Source organism: Xenopus tropicalis, chromosome 4 (assembly GCF_000004195.4).
Source record: "Xenopus tropicalis strain Nigerian chromosome 4, UCB_Xtro_10.0, whole genome shotgun sequence".
Taxonomy (NCBI): Eukaryota; Metazoa; Chordata; class Amphibia; order Anura; family Pipidae; genus Xenopus; species Xenopus tropicalis.
In genome coordinates this window covers 149,875,342-149,891,489 of record NC_030680.2, presented here as the reverse complement: position 1 = coordinate 149,891,489, position 16,148 = coordinate 149,875,342, and the positions used below count along the sequence as shown (strand labels likewise).

Genomic DNA, 16,148 nt, shown 5'->3' with positions numbered 1-16,148 from the left:
ACTGTAAGGGCAGTCAGGTTATGGGATTCCCTACCCAGAGAGGGGGAATGAGTGATTCATTGGGGGTGGGGAGGAAAGGAGAGCTCACCATCAGCATAGGAAGGGGTTCCTTACTGTAAGGGCAGTCAGGTTATGGGGTTCCCTACCAAGAGAGGGGGAATGATTGATTCATTGGGGGTGGGGAGGAAAGGAGATCTCACCATCAGCATAGGAAGGGGTTCCTTACTGTAAGGGCAGTCAGGTTATGGGATTCCCTACCAAGAGAGGGGGAATGATTGATTCATTGGGGGTGGGGAGGAAAGGGGATCTCACCATCAGCATAGGAAGGGGTTCCTTACTGTAAGGGCAGTCAGGTTATGGGATTCCCTACCAAGAGAGGGGGGAATGAGTGATTCATTGGGGGTGGGGAGGGAAGGAGATCTCACCATCAGCATAGGAAGGTGTTCCTTACTGTAAGGGCAGTCAGGTTATTGGGTTCCCTACCAATAGAGGGGGAATGAGTGATACATTGGGGGTGGGGAGGAAAGGGGATCTCACCATCAGCATAGGAAGGGGTTCCTTACTGTAAGGGCAGTCAGGTTATGGGGTTCCCTACCCAGAGAGGGGGAATGAGTGATTCATTGGGGGTGGGGAGGAAAGGGGATCTCACCATCAGCATAGGAAGGCGTTCCTTACTGTAAGGGCAGTCAGGTTATTGGGTTCCCTACCAAGAGAGGGGGAATGATTGATTCATTGGGGGTGGGGAGGAAAGGAGATCTCACCATCAGCATAGGAAGGGGTTCCTTACTGTAAGGGCAGTCAGGTTATTGGGTTCCCTACCAATAGAGGGGGAATGAGTGATACATTGGGGGTGGGGAGGAAAGAGGATCTCACCATCAGCATAGGAAGGGGTTCCTTACTGTAAGGGCAGTCAGGTTATGGGATTCCCTACCCAGAGAGGGGGAATGAGTGATTCATTGGGGGTGGGGAGGAAAGGGGATCTCACCATCAGCATAGGAAGGCGTTCCTTACTGTAAGGGCAGTCAGGTTATTGGGTTCCCTACCAAGAGAGGGGGAATGATTGATTCATTGGGGGTGGGGAGGAAAGGAGATCTCACCATCAGCATAGGAAGGGGTTCCTTACTGTAAGGGCAGTCAGGTTATTGGGTTCCCTACCAAGAGAGGGGGGATGAGTGATTCATTGGGGGTGGGGAGGAAAGGGGATCTCACCATCAGCATAGGAAGGGGTGCCTTACTGTAAGGGCAGTCAGGTTATGGGGTTCCCTACCAAGAGAGGGGGAATGAGTGATACATTGGGGGTGGGGAGGAAAGGGGATCTCACCATCAGCATAGGAAGGGGTTCCTTACTGTAAGGGCAGTCAGGTTATGGGATTCCCTACCCAGAGAGGGGGAATGAGTGATTCATTGGGGGTGGGGAGGAAAGGGGATCTCACCATCAGCATAGGAAGGGGTTCCTTACTGTAAGGGCAGTCAGGTTATGGGGTTCCCTACCAAGAGAGGGGGAATGAGTGATACATTGGGGGTGGGGAGGAAAGGAGATCTCACCATCAGCATAGGAAGGGGTTCCTTACTGTAAGGGTGGTTCTGAATGAGACCCAATGGTACATAATAGCAGAATGGAGCGCAGGGGAGCAGACAGCAAGCTTACACGGTCACGCAACTCTTACATACGTGTTCATGGCTGTTACATACACAAAGCATGTTCCAGTTGGTTCTGCTGCTGATTTGGGTTTAGCAAGAGAACACTGATAAACTCCTTATTGCTGAGTGAGGGGGGTGGGGGGAACCAGAGGGGGGTCCGTATCGTTCCGTATTGGGAGCCCATCTGCTCCGAGACCTTAACTCAACCCTTCACCTTGTTTTCTCTGCCGCCACTAAAATCAGATATGAAAACCCGATCCTCGGCCAATTCCAACGCTGCAGCCCAGCTCGTCCCGTGGCCCCCACCTCCATGTTGCCTGCTCCGGGGGCATCTGGACCTGGGATCTGCCCCTGTACCTGGGATCTGCCCCTGTACCTGGGATCTGCCCCTGGACCTGGGATCTGCCCCTGTACCTGGGATCTGCCCCTGGACCTGGGATCTGCCCCTGGACCTGGGATCTGCCCCTGTACCTGGGATCTGCCCCTGTACCTGGGATCTGCCCCTGGACCTGGGATCTGCCCCTGGACCTGGGATCTGCCCCTGTACCTGGGATCTGCCCCTGTACCTGGGATCTGCCCCTGGACCTGGGATCTGCCCTGACCTGGGATCTGCCCCTGGACCTGGGATCTGCCCTGGACCTGGGATCTGCCCCTGTACCTGGGATCTGCCCCTGTACCTGGGATCTGCCCCTGGACCTGGGATCTGCCCCTGTACCTGGGATCTGCCCCTGTACCTGGGATCTGCCCCTGTACCTGGGATCTGCCCCTGTACCTGGGATCTGCCCCTGTACCTGGGATCTGCCCCTGTACCTGGGATCTGCCCCTGGACCTGGGATCTGCCCCTGGACCTGGGATGTGCCCCTGTACTTGGGATCTGCCCCTGTACCTGGGATCTGCCCCTGGACCTGGGATGTGCCCCTGTACCTGGGATCTGCCCCTGTACCTGGGATCTGCCCCTGTACCTGGGATCTGCCCCTGTACCTGGGATCTGCCCCTGGACCTGGGATCTGCCCCTGGACCTGGGATCTGCCCCTGGACCTGGGATCTGCCCCTGTACCTGGGATCTGCCCCTGTACCTGGGATCTGCCCCTGTACCTGGGATCTGCCCCTGTACCTGGGATCTGCCCCTGGACCTGGGATCTGCCCCTGGACCTGGGATCTGCCCCTGGACCTGGGATCTGCCCCTGTACCTGGGATCTGCCCCTGTACCTGGGATCTGCCCCTGGACCTGGGATCTGCCCCTGTACCTGGGATGTGCCCTTATCAGGAGCAGCTCGGCCTCACAGAACCAGAACGTCCGGCTACTATTCAGCTTCTATTGGGAAATGTTGGGCCACAGGCAACTGTAAAACTGCTCTGCCCCCCCCCCCCCCCCCCCACTGCAGGAAAGGGATCCCCAGCATTTCTTTAGCCCAGTGCCAGTATGCTCACTGCAGAAAATGGATAAGTAGGACATTAACCCCAGACATGCCAGTATACTCAACTGCAGAAATGGATACTAAGCATGGCATTAACCCCAGACATGCCAGTATGCTCACTGTTGAAAATCGATAATAAGCATGATATTAACTCAAGACATGCCAGTATGCTCACTGTTGAAAATGGATAATAAGCATATTAACCCCAGACATGCCAGTATACTCACTGCAGAAATGGATACTAAGCATGACATTAACCCCAGACATGCCAGTATGCTCACTGCAGGAAATGGACAATAACCATGATATTAACCCAAGACATGCCAGTATGCTCACTCCTGAAAATGGACAATAAGCATTATATTAACCCAAGACATGCCAGTATGCTCACACCCGAAAATGGACAATTAACATGATATTAACCCAAGACATGCCAGTATGCTCACTCCTATAAAATGGATAATAAGCATGATATTAACTCAAGACATGCCAGTATGCTCACTGTTGAAAATGGATAATAAGCATATTAACCCCAGACATGCCAGTATACTCACTGCAGAAATGGATACTAAGCATGACATTAACCCCAGACATGCCAGTATGCTCACTGCAGGAAATGGACAATAACCATGATATTAACCCAAGACATGCCAGTATGCTCACTCCTGAAAATGGACAATTAACATGATATTAACCCAAGACATGCCAGTATGCTCACTCCTGAAAATGGACAATAAGCATGATATTAACCCAAGACATGCCAGTATGCTCACTGCAGGAAATGGACAATAACCATGATATTAACCCAAGACATGCCAGTATGCTCACTCCTGAAAATGGACAATTAACATGATATTAACCCAAGACATGCCAGTATGCTCACTCCTGAAAATGGACAATAAGCATGATATTAACCCAAGACATGCCAGTATGCTCACTGCAGAAAATGGATTCAGATTTCCTTTGCTATTGCTGTTTAATCACTGTATCAGGATATGGGAGGCAGGAGTGAGGCTGAACTGGGTGGGGTTATTATGGGATGTGGATATATTGATGATGCCCTGCCTGCCATACATAGTAAATACACAGTGATTATAACGGACCAGCCCACTTGCCTCACAGGATTCTGCCCAGGTTCTTGCCCAGACAGCGTCGGGCCTCGAGATGAATGAAACCCAAAATATGGTTATTTGGGCTGAAAGACTGATCTTGGCCTGGAAGGGTCCCGGGGGCCCGGGGATCAATCGCCTGTTTGTGTTCCCCTTCCGAGTTGACCTCAGCTCACCCCTTCCACTTATTTCATTAAAGCCAAATTCACCGCACGTATCAGAAGTAGGGAAACGAGGCCCCGCACCTTGGCAGCCGCGCTGGCACTTACACCCAACTGTCACTTCCCCTCAGCCTCCGCGATGCTCTGCTGCCATTCGTCACACTGCCAGGCACAACATGTTATTGCTCTTTGGGAAAGGGAGCGGCATTGGGTTTCACTAAAACTCCGGCTTCGTGTTCCTTCCCGGCCGCGCCGAAGTGTCAGCTGGAAACCAAGACCCAGTCTGCTTGTCGGCTGCGTCGCATTTCTTGCGCTTTTTGATGCGCAAAACGAACGTTCTGCAGCTTTCTTTCTTCTCCTATTCCTAGCAACTTTTCAATTGGTCTTCATTTTGGTATCTTTTATAGTTTATGAATTATTTGCCTTCCTCTTCTGCCTCTTTCCAGTAGGGATCATGGTCAGACTGGGGGGGGCGCACCCCCCAAGGTGGCTCCTCCGGCCACGTCCCCCGCCGCACACCCCTAACCCCCCCCCGCAGGGGCACCTGTCCAACGTCCTCCCCTGAGTGTGCGTATGTGAATCGCTTCAGAGGAAGCGGCAATAGGGTCGGGTCTGGGCCACTGGGTCCCACCGGGTATTTTCCCGGTGGCCCAGTCCAACCCTGGTAGGGATGCACTGCATCCAGGATTCGTCCTTTTTCGACAGGGTTCGGATTTGGCCGAATCCACGGTTGCTAAGGTAAATTGGACCCTAGCAACCATATAAGTGCTGAAATTCCAAACTGAAGAGCTACGGAAAAAAAAAGCCCCAACTGGCACTTGTTCAGCCCCTCTACCCCAAGGGGTCCAGCTCCAAGGTTTGGGAACCACTGACCTTAAGCTGTTGAGGTTCTGGACCTTGTGGAGCAGCTATAGGACCTTGTGGAGCAGCTGAAGGACCTTGTGGAGCTGCTGAAGGACCTTGTGGAGCAGCGGAAGGACCTTGCGGAGCAGCTGAAGGACCTTGTGGAGCTGCTGAAGGACCTTGTGGAGCAGCTGAAGGACCTTGTGGAGCAGCTGAAGGACCTTGTGGAGCTGCTGAAGGACCTTGTGGAGCAGCGGAAGGACCTTGCAGAGCAGCTGAAGGACCTTGTGGAGCAGCGGAAGGACCTTGCGGAGCAGCTGAAGGACCTTGTGGAGCAGCTGAAGGACCTTGGTTGAAGTTGAATATTTCCGGTTCCCCCTCGTTACATTATCGCGTAAGCCAAGAACTCTGACCCCTACACTGTTAATATACAGCTCTAACCCCTGAATAAATGGGATCCGGGAAGCTTTGACTGGGGGTTCAAACATGGTCAATGACGCCCTAGGGTCCTTCATGGTGGCTTTTGTAAGTAGAAAGAGAAAGACGGATACAACAAGATGGCATTAGTATTGGGTAAAGTGGTGGTAGTTGGACTTTTTTAGTTCATGTCCCCTCATTGGAGGATCAGCTTTTCCCTCAGAGATCCCCCTAGCTCATAGCAAGGTTACAAATCCAGAAGGATATTGAGGTTTCTGTGTTCCAAGAATGTCTAGGACTGCAAATAGGGGTTCACTCAATATCGAGCCCTAAATACGTACTATCTGGGCACCTAAAAGAGTAAGTCAGCACTATAACCAAATTTCACCCTCACTGACCTTCAGGCTGAGCCCCCAACTGGAACTGTCCCAGCCCCTCTACCCCAAGGGGTCCAGCCCCAAGGTTTTGGAACCATTGACCTAAAGGCTGTTGAGGTGCTGGACCTTGTAGAGCAGCTGAAGGACCTTGTGGAGCAGCTGAAGGACCTTGTGGAGCAGCTGAAGGACCTTGTGGAGCAGCTAAAGGACCTTGTTGAGCAGCTGAAGGACCTTGTTAAGCAGCTGAAGGACCTTGCAGCGCAGCTGAAGGGCCTTGGGAAGCAGCTGAAGGACCTTGTGGAGCAGCTGAAGGACCTTGCGGAGCAGCTGAAGGACCTTGCGGAGCAGCTAAAGGACCTTGTGGAGCAGCTGAAGGACCTTGCGGAGCAGCTAAAGGACCTTGTAGAGCAGCTGAAGGACCTTGGGCTCCATGTGTTGTTAACCCGAGTCTCTCTTGTTTTTTCGAGACATTTCTTACCATTTGTGTGAAGCTGAATATTTTCGGTTCCCCCTCGTTACATAATCGCGTAAGCCGAGAACGCTGACCCCGACACTGTAAATATACAGCTCTAACCCCGAATAAATGGGGCCCGGGAAGCTTTGATTGGCCGGGGCGTTAGCATAACAGATATGTAATAACAATTACCCAGGCACAAATCATTTACTGCCAATAATTTGTAGCAATGCTCCATAAAGTATAGCCTTCCCTCCAGTCCCCGTTTTTAGAACACAACCAGGCTCGTTAGCGGTATTATTTTTACTTGAACTATTCGATTTTTCAAAGCAGAATATATTGGTTTACAAGCAGCCCTTTCATGGTTTCTGGTAATACGTTTTGTTGTTGTTGGAGATACTCCCAGATAAGGAGTCTTTTTCCCAAAATGTTTCACTCTGTACTTGTAGGAACAGATGGCCGAGATGCCCCGGCAATATACTTGCCCCCTCGATTGGACAATCTGACGCTTATTATCTGGAGAGACCACACAGCATCGACTAATGACCATTGTTACTAAGGCTCCTCCCCCCTGATCCCCCCATGGTGCTTTTACCCCCAGTTTTCACAAATGTAAACTCTCAAATGTAAAATTGCTCTTCTGAGCATTTTTGCACATTACAATAATTTTTTTTTCTAGTTTTCCAGATATTACCTATTCTGTACGCTGCTTGTATTATGGAATTGGAACAAATGCGCCACCTGTTGGTCAGTTTTCCTGGCTGGGCTGACAGTTGGGAGGAAATTTCAGGAAAGCCCATAGAGTTTCCTCTTCTTCTTCTGATGTTTCCTGCTGACTGACAGCCCAGCCGGCAGAACTGACCAGTAGGTGGCGCAGTTGTTCCAATTCCATGATATTAGCAGTTTACACGATTGGTAATATCCTGAAACCTATAAAAACAGTGAATGTAACTTGCAAAAGTGCCAGGTTTCTACATTAGGGTTGTCACCTTTTGCAGTGGCTAACTTTGGGCAGGGGGTGGGTGTGGCAGTGATGTCATGTGGGCAGGACTATGTAATAACAGGGCGGGGCTATGGCATGGCAATCGGTGATTGCCCCATTAATCTCACAAAATCTGGCCAGGTTTCTACATTAGGGTAGTCACCTTTTGCAGTGGCTAACTTTGGGCAGTGGTTGGGGCGTGGCAGTGACATCATGTGGGCGGGACTATGTAATAAAAGGGCTGGGCTATTGGTGACTGCCCCATTAATCTTAAGTGTCCGGCCAGGTTTCTACATTAGGGTTGTCACCTTTTGTAGTGGCTAACTCTGGGCAGGGGGTGGGGTGTGACAGTGACAACATGTGGGCGGGACTATGTAATAAAAGGGTGGGGCTATGGCATGGCAATCACTGATTGCCACGTTAATCTCAAAGAGTCAAAGGTTTCTACATTAGGGTCGTCACCTTTTGCAGTGGCTAACTCTGGGCAGGGGGTGGGGCATGACACTGGTGTTATGTGGGCGGGACAATGTAATAACAGGGTGGGGCTATGATGTGGCAATTGGTGACTCGGACAGGCCTTCCAAAAACCGGGCAAAACCAGACAGGTGGCGACCCTATTCTGCATCCTTATTATGGGTCGTATTAACATTGGAGACAAAGGTTACCGGGGATGTTGCCCATAGCAACCAATCAGCAATTAGAATTGAATGGTCAACTACAATTTAGAAGACATAAATCTGATTGCTATGGGCAACATCACCTCCAGTGTTAATAAATACACCCCTTCCTGCCTGGCAATAGCAGTAACAACTAACGAGTCCCGTTACCTTCCGTGAAACTTGTTTCAGGCTGTAGAAATATCTGGATACGTGGGGGCTGGGGGGCTGAGGGCTGGGGGGCTGAGGGCTGGGGGGCTGAGGGCTGGGGGGCTGAGGGCTGGGGGGCTGAGGGCTGGGGGGCTGAGGGCTGGGAGGCTGAGGGCTGGGGGGCTGAGGGCTGGGGGGCTGAGGGCTGGGAGGCTGAGGGCTCGGGGCTGAGGGCTGGGGGGCTGAGGGCTGGGGGGCTGAGGGCTGGGGGGCTGAGGGCTGGGGGGCTGAGGGCTGGGGGGCTGGGAGGCTGAGGGCTGGGGGGCTGAGGGCTGGGGGGCTGAGGGCTGGGGGGCTGAGGGCTGGGGGGCTGAGGGCTGGGAGGCTGAGGGCTCGGGGCTGAGGGCTGGGGGGCTGAGGGCTGGGGGGCTGAGGGCTGGGGGGCTGAGGGCTGGGGGGCTGAGGGCTGGGGGGCTGAGGGCTGGGGGGCTGAGGGCTGGGGGGCTGAGGGCTGCGGGGCTGAGGCTGGGGGCTGAGGGCTCGGGGGCTGAGGGCTCGGGGGCTGAGGGCTCGGGGGCTGGGGGGCTGAGGGCTGGGGGGATGAGGGCTGGGGGGCTGAGGGCTGGGGGGCTGAGGGCTGGGGGGCTGAGGGCTGGGGGGCTGAGGGCTGGGGGGCTGAGGGCTGGGAGGCTGAGGGCTGGGGGGCTGAGGGCTGGGGGGCTGAGGGCTGGGGGGCTGAGGGCTGAAGGTATTCTTAGGTCACTACATCTCCTTCCAGCAAAACCGCTGCTCATTTCTGCCCCACAATCCGCTGGAAACGGAGCCCGGGACAAATTATAGCGTTTAAAGGTGACTAAGATCTTTTTTTATTTGCAAAGAAAACATTTGTGTCTTTCAGAGCGGGACCCAAAGGGATCTCAAGGCGGCCATTATTTTGCAAATTCTTCAACAGGAAGCCATAAAGTACAGCCCTGATAAACCTCTAATGGCAACACAATCGCCGCCTTTAGCTGCCGCCTTTGGCCGCTCACAGTCGCCGTATTCTCTCGCAAACAAATACGCTGCACATTTCATCCCAGAACCCCATCCAATAAATGGCTGGAAAATAAAATGCCAGTCTTTTGTGCTTTGATAGGTTTGCGGCGGCTTTAAAGGGAACTAAACCCTAAAAATGAATTTTATATGCAGAACTCACTGTACCAGCCCAGAGGGGCAGCAGCCCTATAACCGTAATGATCCAGGCCGTCTAGATCATCTCCTTGTCTTGTTAGTGTGTCAGTGGCACTGCACGTGCCCAGTGGGCTTCTGGGGAGGAGCTAAGCTTAGGGGGCGGGGGAAATCATCAAGCAGGAAGTGAGGTCACATCTGTCATGGAAGCTGATGCTACAGGGCTGATTATGGATCAATTCACTTGCAGACTGCACTGGTTTCTATGCTGCTGTGAATTCATTACTAATTAGTTATATTGTATATGCAGAGTCGGACTGGGGGGTGCAGGGCCCACCGGGGCTCCCACCCCAGGGGCCCTCAACAGCCGCGCCCGCTAACCCCCCCCAGCGGCCCCCCTAACCCCCCGCAGGGTCCCCCACCCAACGTCCTCAACGGCGTCAGGGGGGAAAGGTCGGGCGGAGGGAGTGCCGGCAAGGGTCAGGTCTGGGGGGGCCCACTGGGATTTTTCCCGGTGGCCTGGTGGCCCAGTTCGTCCCTGTGTATATGTACTGTATATTGTGGGGGTCCCTATGGGCAGGTACAGGGTCGGACTGGGCCGCCGGGACACAGAGAAAAATCCCAGTGGGCCCCCCCAGACCAGACCCTTGCCGGCACTCCCTCTGCCCGACTGCTCCTCCCCTAATGCGTTAAATTTACGTGCTCAGGGGAGGACGTTGGGTGGGGGGCCCTGCGGGGAGCGTTATGGGGGGCCCCCTGTAGGGGGGGTTTAGGGGACACCTGCAGGGCCCCTTGGCGGGAGCCCCGGTGGACCCTTCACCCCCCAGTCCGACTCTGAGCAGGTAAGTGACAGCAGCCCAGAGCAGAAGATGGGGGGCTACTGGGGGCATATTTGGGGGGCTAAAGGGCTGTAATGGCCTTGGACTGATACAGAAACCCAAAACATAATAGGGCCCCCCAAGTCTAAAACCGCAGTATCAATGCAAGGAGAGGCAGACATCATTTTGATAGAAATCTGCTGAAATCCATAAAAAATTCAGCACAAATACGTTTGATCCACATTAACGTGCAATTGCGCCTGTTTTGGTGCAACTGTGATTGAATTATGGGGGAAAATGCTGCATTCTGGGTAAAAAAAATAACAGCGAATTGTGCCTGAACTTGCACTTTGGACACTGCGCTCGCAGATCATCCTCAGTGTGTAGCGTTCCTAGGCTTCTCCTTGGTTTGGCTTTAGTTCCCCTTTAAATTGAATCTGTCTGAGAGAAAGAACCGTAAATGAGATTATATCCCCCAAACTGCTTTTGTTTCAGCCAACCGGAGCGGGTCCCCAGAACCTGCCCGACGGCATCTTAGTTTAATTATCCCCGGAAACTCGATTACTGTAGTGATTATAGTTCCCAAGGTTTGGCTAAATAGTATCAGAACCGCAAAGAACTGGGTTTGGGGGGGATCCCGTTACGGAGCTCGTATTCTTCTGGGCAGATAGTAGTCTCCACCAAGGCAAAGCAAAACACAGACAAAGAGCTTTTCACTTGCTTCGGCCGCCCAATGTGCGAATTTGCTATTTGGTTGCTAGGGTCCAAGTTACCTTAGCAACCAGGGAGTAGTTTGCATGAGAGGCTGGTATATGAATAGGAGAAGGGCTGAATAGAAAGATAAGGAATAAAAAGTAACAATAACAATAAAACTGGAGCCTCACAGAGCAATAGGGTTTGGCTGCCGGGGTCACTGACCCCCATGTGGAAGCTGCAAAGAGATAACAAAATAAATAATAAAGACCAATTGAAAAGTTGCTTTCAACTGTACAACTGTCTGTACAACTCCAGGACACTATCGGCGATGCTTATTGGTCAGAAAGCCCCTGGGGGTTTCAGGCCCAGGGAAACGACTTGACTCCTCCCACATTGCTGAACTACAACTCTAAACATTCACCTGTTGGTTGTGTTGGCAGCAGGGGATGCTGGGAGCTGTACAAGCCGCAACCATTACAATATTAACGTAGGGCCTGACTGGGGCGGCCAAGGATTAGCGCGGGGGGGGAGAGTAGGGGAATTTACTCACTGAAATCAAGAATTTATTGGATTTTCTAGGATTTTCTTGGCCCGACTTCTATTTTTTCACAAGTTTTTACTGTGTTTTCTTGAGCCAACCGCGTTCCCATTGGCTGGAATATCCCGTGCATTATATGGAAGGTAAAGGCTCAGCTCTCTATGTATCCATGGATATAATCCAGTAATCGGGCCAGTTCATTGGCCAAGGTATAACCAATGGCACCGACTGTAATGAGTCCAATTAACATAAAAACCACCGGATTGGTCCAACTTCTCCTCTTTAGCCGGGACCTTGGTTCTTAGTGTTGTTTCCGCTTTATTCCATAGAATCTTTGCAAAGGAGAGAAATGACGGATATTGGGTTTGACAGTTTCCCCCACAACACAGAGCAGATGAAAGAGCAGAGGCTACAGAAAGTATTGAGCTACAGACGGGAAGGGAGGAACGTACAAATAATCATTTCTGCCCCCCAAGGTCCCATAAATATCCCTTCCCCCCCGGCTGGGGCACTGCGAGCGCAACGATAATGTTTTCCTAAGGTCCCAGCATTTCAGAACTCATCAATTTGCCTCCGATATGTTCCCTCCTCGCCAATATCTCATGTCTTCGCTGGTAGCCTCTAGCTCAAGGCTGTTCCTTCTGCTCCGTTATGGAATTCTCTGACAGAACATTGATGGTCAAGATCTCTGAGCAAATCAACATTATACCTCTAACTGCTTTTTTTTACTCCTTAGTGCAACTATTGATGTAAGAATGTTTAGCGGAACCGCAAATCGCCCCTTGTACCTTATGAGATAAATAACTGCTGAAACGGCTTATAGGGGGTCACAGTGCATCAGGCAGTTAAGGGTTAAACCAATCGTGGCCTCGCGCCTGAGGAAAGTTGCCCAACACCGTCGTTTGCATCAAATATTACAAATAAATAAATCTCTCTCCTTTAGGTTCGGGCGCCCCAGTTGTGTACATTTAGTTGAAGGGAAATATGTGGCAGAATATACAAATACCTGCCTGCGGGGTAATGTGTTACAGCTGATCCCCCCGCGCCGAGCCGGATCCTCCAGAACTGCAACGACTCCCAGGGCCAATACTTATATTGCATTTACTCGCAACTGTATCGCAGCGTCGCAGCAAAGTACTCAGCTCAGATCTGAATCTTCTTTCCTTCCTCCTCTGGGACATCGACCCCAAAACCTGCAAACAGCGATCAGAGAAAGTACAGAGACATGTGACTAAGCCCCCCCTTATATATTTATATATAGTGACCCCCCCCCCCCTTAACTGCCCCTTCCCCAGTGTAACCAATCCCAACTGGGCCAGCCTTTCCCCATAACTGAGCCCATTCCCTTTATCAGCTTAGTCGCTCTTCCCTGTACTTTCTCTATTTCATTACTGCCCCCCCTTATATATTTATATATAGTGACCCCCCCCTTAACTGCCCCCCCCCCCCAGTGTAACCAATCCCAACTGGGCCAGCCTTTCCCCATAACTGAGCCCATTCCCTTTATCAGCTTAGTCGCTCTTCCCTGTACTTTCTCTATTTCATTACTGCCCCCCCTTATATATTTATATATAGTGACCCCCCCCCTTATATATTTATATGTAGTGATCCTACCCCCCCATATGGGGGCTGTTGGGGGCACTGGGAATGGAGCTTCAAAAACAGCTCAAGTGCAATATGCTGTTTCTGCCTCCCCCCTTCAGCGCCCCTTGGTGACTGCAGTGATGCAGGAATTATGGGAAAAGATCACTGCGTCGTAGTTATAAATCATGGCGATTTTATATTTCCGCCACACTGTACCTCCCAATGGGCGCATCTTTTGTGGGACAATTTGTTACCTGTAAATTCAAAAAGGGGCAGGTCTTAATAGAAAGTGGGAAAGGTGTTGGGTGGGTTGGGGGTGTGTCACATCATAACTTTAAGGCGTGGCTTAATTAGTTTTGTTTTGAGAAATACAACTGTTCTTGAACGTCCTGTGAAAATAGACCATAAGATAGAAATACAATTCGCAGGCTGGGGGGGGGGGGGGGTTACCAGGGCCCCCTGTCAAATTTTGATCCAAGTGGGGGCCTTAGGTACCTTTTGCAGAACCATATCTAGAACCTTACGCAGCTGCTTATCAATCAAATTCCTATTGGTTCCCCTATAATTCCTGCCCCCCCCCATCAGTTGCAGGATCTGTTCCATCTATAAATACCCCCTTGCTTTTCAGTACAATGATTGGTGAGTTTGTATCATAGTAGCACCTCCACATCCATCAAGTTCAACCTATTGTCCTACCAAGCCCTACCTACCTACCTATGTTGTGTAAGCCTGATGGCCCACAGAGCGAGTTAAAGTGGCCATACCAGGGCTGATTTTAGCCGCTGGTTGGGGTCCTTTGAACCAATTTGGCAGCTTATCTGCCTGTGTATGGGTACCACCGACAGGCCTCCCCAACCAACATCTGGCCTGAAATTGTCCAAAACTCAATTGGGCAGGTTTTCCATCAGATCAAGGACCACATTGTCTCGTTGATGCCATCCCCGAACCAATGCTGCCTATGTCCGCCATTTTAATTTGATCGCTTAGCCAGGTCCAAACGATTGATTTAGCCTGATATTGCTTACCCGTAGGTGGGGATATCGGAGAAGATCAACTCGCTTTGCAACTTCGCCAGACGAGGGGATCTTACAGTGTATGGCCACCTTTATTTGCCCATGATAGATCTAACTGCTCCGAAATGCCTTTCCGCCACCAACAATCGAGGTCACTGGTGGAAGGCCTACTCATTGCTTGGACTTTCTGAAGTTGCCTGAAGAAGGCACTGGTGAGTCCACCAGTAGAAAGCCATTTTGGAGTGATTAGTAGCAGAAATCTATTGCGGGTGACTAACTCGCTCCATGGGCCATCAGCCTAACTGATACAAGAGACTTGGCCAAAAATGTTGGTACTACATAATTGTATTTGTGGGGGGCCCCGACATAAGGCCCCAAGATTTCCAATGGTGGACAAAGTAAAATAACATAGAAACACGGTAGACGCCCATTACGTTCAACCTTCTGCCCAAAGCCACCCCAGTCCCTTCAACCTGACAGAAAGCAACAGATTCCCAAGTGGCAGTCGAATGGGAAAAATCCAACTTGGCTCCGGCCCAGTGTCTGCAACATTGAGATGAAACATTTGTTGTCTCCAGGGAACACATTCTTATCAGAATTATGATTTTTCCCTTCTATAATGTGTTTACACTGAGCGATGGTTCCGTGTCTGTTCTGCGGTTCTGGGGTTCCTCGCCCGTTCCTGTAACGCCGTCCATCTTGAGAAGGAAAGAATCTGTGCTGTTTATAAGCCGTGGAAGTATAAATCTCCGGTTCTGTATCGGAAACATTCTTTTTGTACCAGACGGGAATGTGTCTGTCTGTCTGCAGAAATTGAAAAGAGAGCGGTAATCAGTGCTCCAAAGGGGAAAATTATATATATATATATAAATTAGGTTCACCTTTAAGGTAACTTTTAGTATGTTATAGAATGGCCAATTTTAAGCAACTTTTTAATTGGTCTTCATTATTTATTATTTAAAGTTTTTGAATTATTTGCCTTCTTCTGACTCTTTGCAGCTTTCAAATGGGGGTCACTGACCCCGGCAGCCAAACCCTATTGCTCTGTGAGGCTTCAGTTTTATTGTTATTGTTACTTTCTATACCTTATTTTTCAACTTAGGCCCCTCTCCTATTCATATTCCAGTCTCTCATTCAAACCACTCCCTGGTTGCTAAGGTAATTTGGACCCTAGCGACCAGATAGCTGCTGAAACGCCAAATGGAGAGATGCTGAACGAAAAGGGAAATAACTAAAAAACTTCAAATAATAAAAAATGAAGACCAATTGCAAATTGTCTCAGAATTATACCCTGTAGCAAATGATATTCATGGCAATTCCATGCTCCCTACTTTGTGGAACAGTTTGGGGAAAGCGCTTGCCTGTTTTAGCACTTATGCCCAAGGTTGGCCCGGTGGGCCCCAGCTCTAGTGGGCCCCAGCGGCCCAGACCCGACCCTTGCCACGCTCCCCCTGCCCGACCGCTCCTGCCCTGATGCGTTAAATGTATGTGCCCAGGGAAGGTAATCGGGTGGGGGGCCCCTCTGGGGGGGGTATGGGCACGGGCACCTGCAGGGTCCCTGGGGCAGGAGCCCCGGTGGGCCCTTCACCCTCCAGTTCATCCCTTCACCCCCCAGTTCGTCCCTGTTTATGCCCCAAGCTAGGTTTGAGTAGAAGAACTCTCTTGACCCACAAAGAGCCCTGGCATCAACCCACATTTACCCCAATGGGATTGGTTGAAACCCCAACTGTGAGCCAGGCCTGATCCTCAGAATCAGTGCCCAAACTTACTAATGCTCTTGTGGCTGAATGGAAGAAACTCCTACAAAGAGAAGAGTAGAGGCTAGTGTAGTAGCAAAGGGAGGACCAATTTTCATAATTTTATTATGGAAATGAGATGTTGGGCAGGTGTCTGTACTCCTTTGGCCATATAGGGTACCTAGTCCTAATCGCCTAGTATTCCATGGAGAATGTTGTACACAGCTTATCCAACTGGAGCTGCTGTGTTTAATGGAGTCCTGTTTCAGGACCTGAACATTCTTAAAGAAGACCCTTGAGTATCTCTTAAACAGCGTGGTGACCTATTCTTAGGTTCTGAACTATAAAGTTGAGCATTGATAGAACTTCAGAAGATTTCAGATGATGA

General features: G+C 50.9%; 1 protein-coding gene across 2 annotated transcripts in view; it reads left to right on the top strand.

The window, feature by feature from the left end:
• cacna2d3 (calcium channel, voltage-dependent, alpha 2/delta subunit 3) overlaps positions 1-16,148 on the top strand; it is a 499,906-nt gene that overhangs the window by 467,997 nt on the left and 15,761 nt on the right. The gene's annotated exons all lie outside the window — the stretch shown is intronic.